This window comes from Zalophus californianus, chromosome 9, assembly GCF_009762305.2.
Source record: "Zalophus californianus isolate mZalCal1 chromosome 9, mZalCal1.pri.v2, whole genome shotgun sequence".
NCBI lineage: Eukaryota > Metazoa > Chordata > Mammalia > Carnivora > Otariidae > Zalophus > Zalophus californianus.
Window position 1 is genome coordinate 93,064,997 of NC_045603.1, and position 6,658 is coordinate 93,071,654.

Here is a 6,658-nt window from a genome sequence, read left to right on the forward strand (position 1 = left end):
GCTTCAATTTCGGCTCAGGTTTGATCTCAGGGTGGTAGGATCAAGCCCCATGTGGGGCTCTGAGCTCAGCACAGAGTCTGCTGGAGATTCTCTCTCTCCCTCTCCTTCTACCCCTCCCCCCACTCGTGCATGTGCTCTCTAAATAAATAAACAAAGGAATAAATAAAATCTTAAAAACATAAAAACATAAAATAAAATACATCAGGGAATATTCATAAGAAGGAATATTTTCTTTTTAACTGGTAATATGGATTGGATGTTTGTGTCCCCCACAAAGTTCACATGCTGAGATCCTAATTCTCACATGTGATAATATTTAGAGATGGGGCCTTTGGGAAGTAATTAGGGTTAGATGAGGTCATAAGACGGGGGTGCCTCATGATGGGATTAATGCTCTTACAAGAAGAGACACCAGAGAATTTGCTTGCTGTGTGTGTGTGCACGCAAAAAAAAGGGTCATGTGAGCACACAGCTGGATGGTGGCCTCCTGCCCGCCAAGAGAAGAGGCGTCAGATGAAACCACCCTGCGGGCCCCTTGTTCTCAGACTTGGAGCCCCCGGATCTGTGAGAAAATAAACTCTGTGGCCTCGGCCCCCCAGTCTATGATATTTTGTCACAGCACCCTCAGCTGACCAATACAACCCGTTCAGTTTCTTTTTCATGTCAGTGACAACTGGCATCCAGAGTTTTCACAGTTTGCACACACTTGTGCTTTCTTTGTCTCATTCTTGACCTTTACGGAAACCCTTCAAAGCAGACGCTATTTTCTTCATTTTACCAAGGAGAAAACCGAGGCCGGAAGAGCTAAGCGGCCCTGCCATGGGTCAGCCGTCGGAGAGCGGGCCGCGTCCACACGGCCCAGCCCCTCACCCCACAGCAGGCCGTCTGCCCTCTGCTCCCCTCTGCCCTTGGCCCCTTGGCCCAGAGCATGGCTGACTTTGCAGGGACACTGAGGCTGTGTGCTCTCTGCCCTGGCCTCCCCGCCGGCCTCGCCCTGCTGAGTTCGTTTGCCTTAAACGCTCGGCTTTTAAGACATGTAGACAGTTAGGTTTGGCAGGCGCCGCAGCTCCTCCCTTAATTTCTCTTTCCCCAGTGAAAATAGCCGACAAATCGACTCCCCTGGGGCTAGGCTGGCATCTCTTAGCAAATGTCTCCACTCGCAGCCTGTTTTCCGTGATTCACATTTGGTGCTAGAATTTTATTTCTATGCATTCTAAGATGCACGACAGACCTGTCAAGTGGCTGTAGGTTTATTTACTATCAGTGAGGGACTTCACCTCATTTCTTGGGTTCCAGCTTACCTGTCACGTTAGGGGCTCCTGGTGGACAAGGCCAGGCTAGTCTAGAACAGGCTGGGAAGGGCATGCTCTCGGTCCGGGGTCCCCTGTCCACCCCCCAACCCCCACCCCACTCCCGCTAATTCCATATCCTTCCCCAGATCTCCTCCATTTTCTGAACACCTTCCCACTTCTAATCTGCTCTTTTGTCTTCTTCTGTTTGTTTGTGGTATTTTTTAAGATTTTATTTATTTGAGAGAGAGAGAGAGAACATGAGATGGGGGAGGGTCAGAGGGAGAAGCAGACTCCCTGCCATGCAGGGAGCCTGATGCTGGACTCAATCCAGGGACTCTGGGATCTTGACCTGAGCCGAAGGCAGTCTCTTTAACCAACTGAGCCACCCAGGCGCCCTGTCTTTTTCTGTTTCAAGCTAACATCTGTTGAGTACCTTCTTGTTCCAGGCACTGCATTACTTGCTTCATATCCATTATCACAATCATTTTCCGCTCCAAGAAGCTGATAAACACATTCATGGCAAGGGATATAGGACAGATAAGGTTTAATAAGTTACCCCTGGGGCACTTTAGTGGAAACTGGATCTACACCAAAGCATGAGGCTGTCATTGTAAATATGAAAGTATTAGTAAGCCAAATAAGGAAGGAAATGCATGGTTTGATTTAGTTTGGTAGACTGGAGATGCTTTCCTGTAAGACTCTGAATCATGTTATCAGGTGTTCATTCACCTGTTCCTCTTTTGCAAGGCTTGGCAAATATTCTTACTTAGTTTGGTTCTGCACAATGTACATATTAAGGACCTACTATGGGAGAGCATTCCACTAATCTTGCAACACATCTTGAGTAATCTCTACGCAAAGGAGGCTCCTGGACTCCTGAAACTACAGAAAGTTCATGAATGTCTCTTCACAATTTTCAGGAGAGAAGCTTCATATCTTTCTGAGATTTTCAAGGTTTTTCAACACACCAGGATAGAATGACTACTTTACAGAGGTAAGTTAGAAGGCAAAGCCCCCAGATATTAAGATATTTTGTAAAAAGAACATAAAAACAGAACTATTATAGACACACATAACTAAATGAAGCCCCCTCTCTCTGTTACCGTCTGTCATGGAGGCATACCATGGCCATTTGGAACAGAAAGACCCAGTACCCACCTTCACTCCCTCCTCTGCTCAGGCAGCGTCAATCTGGACTCAAGCAAAAGGACTGGCTAAGTTACTCTACCTAAGGCACTTGGCTGAATTAGAAGGCTCAGGAACTGACCCATCTCTTAGTCCACTTGGTGTTCATTTAGTATTACTGCTTATAAATCAACTATTTCATTTCCTTGGCTAGATTTGCCTTGAATGAAGGGAGTCATCAAGATAAACACTTTTAAGTGCACACACACACACACACACACACACATTCATATTGTAATTTAAGACAACAGGCTTAGCCCTCGGCTTCATTCATTCATGCATTCAATTAGTATTTACTATCCCACCTGGAACCAGGCTCTGGAATGAAGGACATAAGTAAAGTAAGTCCTGTATAGGAGAAACAGACCTAGAAGTAGGATTGCAATACAGAAGTAAATAAACTAGGAATTTAATAGAAAGTGAGCAATTTCTCCTGGAGGGATAAAGAAAGCAGGAAAGATCTTACTGTAGAAATGAGCTGAAGAATAAGTTGAGGCATAACAAAGGGGACACTTAATACAGGGTTGCTTTTCATTCCTGCAAGCATTCACTCAACAAACACCAACCCAGGACCTATGCAAGCTACGAGCTAAAGCTACCCAGCTACACACTGACTTCCCAGCCTTCTCCTCTGTAATGGCAATAATGCATAGCCAAAGCACCCATGGGGTATGCCCCCTGCCCCTTTCTCCAGACTGAAAAAGATAATTTGCATTGCAAACATCCTGGGTGGGGTGGAGGGCGCTTTATAAACAGGGGTTTGTGAGCAGTTTCTAAGACAAGTGCCAGTCTACTCCCCTGTCTGGCTAAGGGAAAGCCAGCCTTTGACATGAGCTCTGTGGGGAAGGCCCATCTAACCCCCAAATCTCCTGCCAGAACCCTGTCATCCGCCCAAGGGTGGGTCATGAGCATTAAAAGAGTCTTATTTTGAAATGTTAATATGGCATGAAATGCTAGTATATTAATCTGGCTCTTACGGTTCATACCTTGTGTGTAAATATAATCCAGTTCCCCTCTCTGAACGGTTGCTAGACCTCTCCCTGCTTTGGAACCCACTTTGCCTGCACCTGTGAGAAGCCAGTGGTATCCAGGAATCGATGCCTGTCCATGGCGCCGAACCAAAGTCTGGCTGAGCACGGATGGGTGCCGGTGTGGGAGCAGGGTGAGAAAGCTCCAACTCCCTTGGCTCTAGCCGGGTCAGGTCTCCTCACCCCACTCCCCACCTCCCGGCAGGCCGGGCGGAGACTGCCCCCTGCAAGGCTTCCCCTCACTTGGCTTCTTGCTCTGCCCTGTCCGGCTGTCCCACTGATCTCCCCCCGGGAAGCACCCCCTCCGGGAACCTGACCGACGGGTACAGACAGAAGAGGTGCTGCACCAGGAAGCCACAGAGGAAAGATGGAAAGGCCTAGAAAATAAAGTCCCAGGTCTTCACAGCGTTGCCTTGGGACAACCCTTTGAGGGTTTCCACCCGTGTCCGGTGTTGTTAATACTCGACTCTGCCTCGTTCCTAGCCAGGCCTGTGACTGACCGACAGCCATGCCATCCACTGTGTCCTCTGACGAGGACCACACACACGTTTCCTTATTTAATCCTCACAACAACCCCGTGAGGCGGGTATTACCTGTGTTCCATTTTCCAGGGAGAAAACGGACGCTTGCTACGGTTAATAAGTGGCCCAAGGCCACAAACCTGGCCAAAAGGGGAGAGCCAGGACCAACCCCAAGTCTCTCTGGCTAGAGACTTTCTTTCTTTTTTATTTTATTTTATTTTATTATGTTATGTTAGTCACCACACAATACATCACCAGTTTTCGATGCAGTGAGCTTTCCGTCACCACATCGTCATTCAGGCTGATGGTCGCTCTCTCCAGGGGTTTCTGTGGATTGAAACTAGATCTCTGCACTGGAAGGGAGCCCCAGCCCAGCGGGTCTCCCCAGTGGAGCTGCTTGCCTAGCACAGCACCAACCTCCTCCCACCAGGCTTCCAAAGGAAACCAGCAAGTCGCAGTTCTCCTCACACAATGTTCCTGATATCACCCTGAGGGGAGTAGAGGCTCCCAGGAGATCCTGCTCAGAAAGGGGGCGCAGCAACCTAGTCTTCCCAGGGAGACTGCACTGACTTGAACTGAAAATAAGCTTTATCGTTGGCTCTTTATTCACTTAGCATTTCCTTAACAGTGATTTCTGGAACCTGAGCTAGGCATCAGGTTCTGTGCTAGGCCCAGGGTTACCAAGATTAAAATAAAAACAACAGCCTAACCCCCACCCTTAGAAAAGGTAATGGTCTAATTTGCAGAGGAGACAGGTAGGTAAACTGGGGCTACCGTGTAGGAAGCGCTAAAAATGCAAAGCAGCAAGGATTACGACCGCCTGGGTTTTCGTTCTGGTTGGGTTTGGCACAGAAGTGCTCTGGACTTATTTAAAAACCGTAAGCTTCAGTCTCCTCAGCAGTATAATGTCGATAAAAGGCTTACCTCTTAGGGCTGTTGGAAAGATTAAACAACAAATATATGCAAAATGTGTTCCTGGCTAGCTCCCAAATAAATGCCAACCTTCACAACACTGGGCAGGTGACTGAACACTTTCCTCCTCAGCTTCCCAATCTGTAAGTCAGGGCTAACATTTCTTCCAAACCTCTGGGTCTGTCAGTCAACGGAGGTTGCCTGAAAACTCTGAGCGGGGTTCTGGGGACAAGGAAGAGAAAACCATCAACCCTCAGTGGGCTTCCTGTAAAGCTGAGAGAACAATACACACAGCATGTGTGAGTCAGCGCTGAGTTGGACGGTGCCTACTCTTCCAACTGGGACAGGGGTGGGTCTGGGAGTGACCCACAAGGGCTGAAATAGTGACGAGAGGCTCCCACAGAGGTGGAAACTGAGCTGTGCCTTGAAGAACGTGTAAGACTCTACAAAGGAAGGACCCATATGGACCCAGGAACAAGAATAGGGTGTTGGTGGACAAGAGAAGAGATTAGAGTAAATCCCGTCAGAGGTCATTTAGAGTATAATGTAGACCTTCAGGGTCCCCTAAGTCAGTGGATGAACACACCAGGCTCATTCTTTGCCCACGGTCCCAGCAGCCACCCTTGCTTGCCTCAGATGTCTCTTCTCAGGACCCCATTCCTCCAAGTAGCAGCCACTGGGGTCACTTATTCTCAGCTGTTCCCAGACCTTCTAAGAACTATGGACTCCATGACCAACCTGTGTCCACAGAGTTTGTTTGAGAAACACAGCTTGAAATGGCAAGGATGCCCCCACAGAGTAGCCAATCAGAACTTACTAGTGTTCCACGTGCCAAATAAACTAGAAAAAACAAATCAACAGTCCGAGTCTGACCCAAGGGAGAACAAATGAGGCAGTTATAAGAAAATGGGGTGTGACCCTTCAAAGAGAGTTGGAAAAAAGCTCTCCTTCAAAGAAAATCACTCTCCTTGCTCAGTTTCCCTTGGATGCAGTGATGTCGGTGGGGGGAGGGGGGACATCTATTTATTATTAGCCGTTGCAGGCATAAGCAATGGAACTGGAAACCATATGTCCCACCTGAACCATCCCTGCCCAGTTACTTGTAGCTACTTATCTGGCTCCATCAAATAGCACATATTACACTTGTGCCTATATAAACAAGTGAAAACGGCTAATTTCCTGCCAGGAAATTCCTGTGTGATTAGTCAGCAACTCCAGTCCCTGCTCTGTCACTAACCAGCACTGTGACCTTTAGCAGGTTCTCCTCTCTCCATCCCCATTGCCATAACCTTAGGCCAGGCCACCATGTCCCCCTCGTGGACCACAGCACTTTCCACCTCATCTCTGTCTCCCCCCAGGTATTCCCCACCCTGGAGACCTTTCGTTTAGAGATCTTCCTAAAATCCCAAATCTGGTCAACTCTTCCCTCCTCCAAATCTGCAACATCTCTTCATTTACTTTTGGATACAATTCAAACACTTCTGTACAACTTACAAAGTCATGCTCTGGCCCTGCTTACTCTTCTAGACTCAAACCTCCCTCCCCTCCATCTGGAGTCCTATTTACTTAACTTCCGAGTTTCCCTGTATAATACTAACAATAACCAACACTTACTGAGTGTTTTCTATGTCCCAGATATTATTCTAAAGAACTCTTCATGCACTACTGATTCAATCTCTTCAGAGCTAATAGAAAACAGTTATGATTATCTCCATTTCAC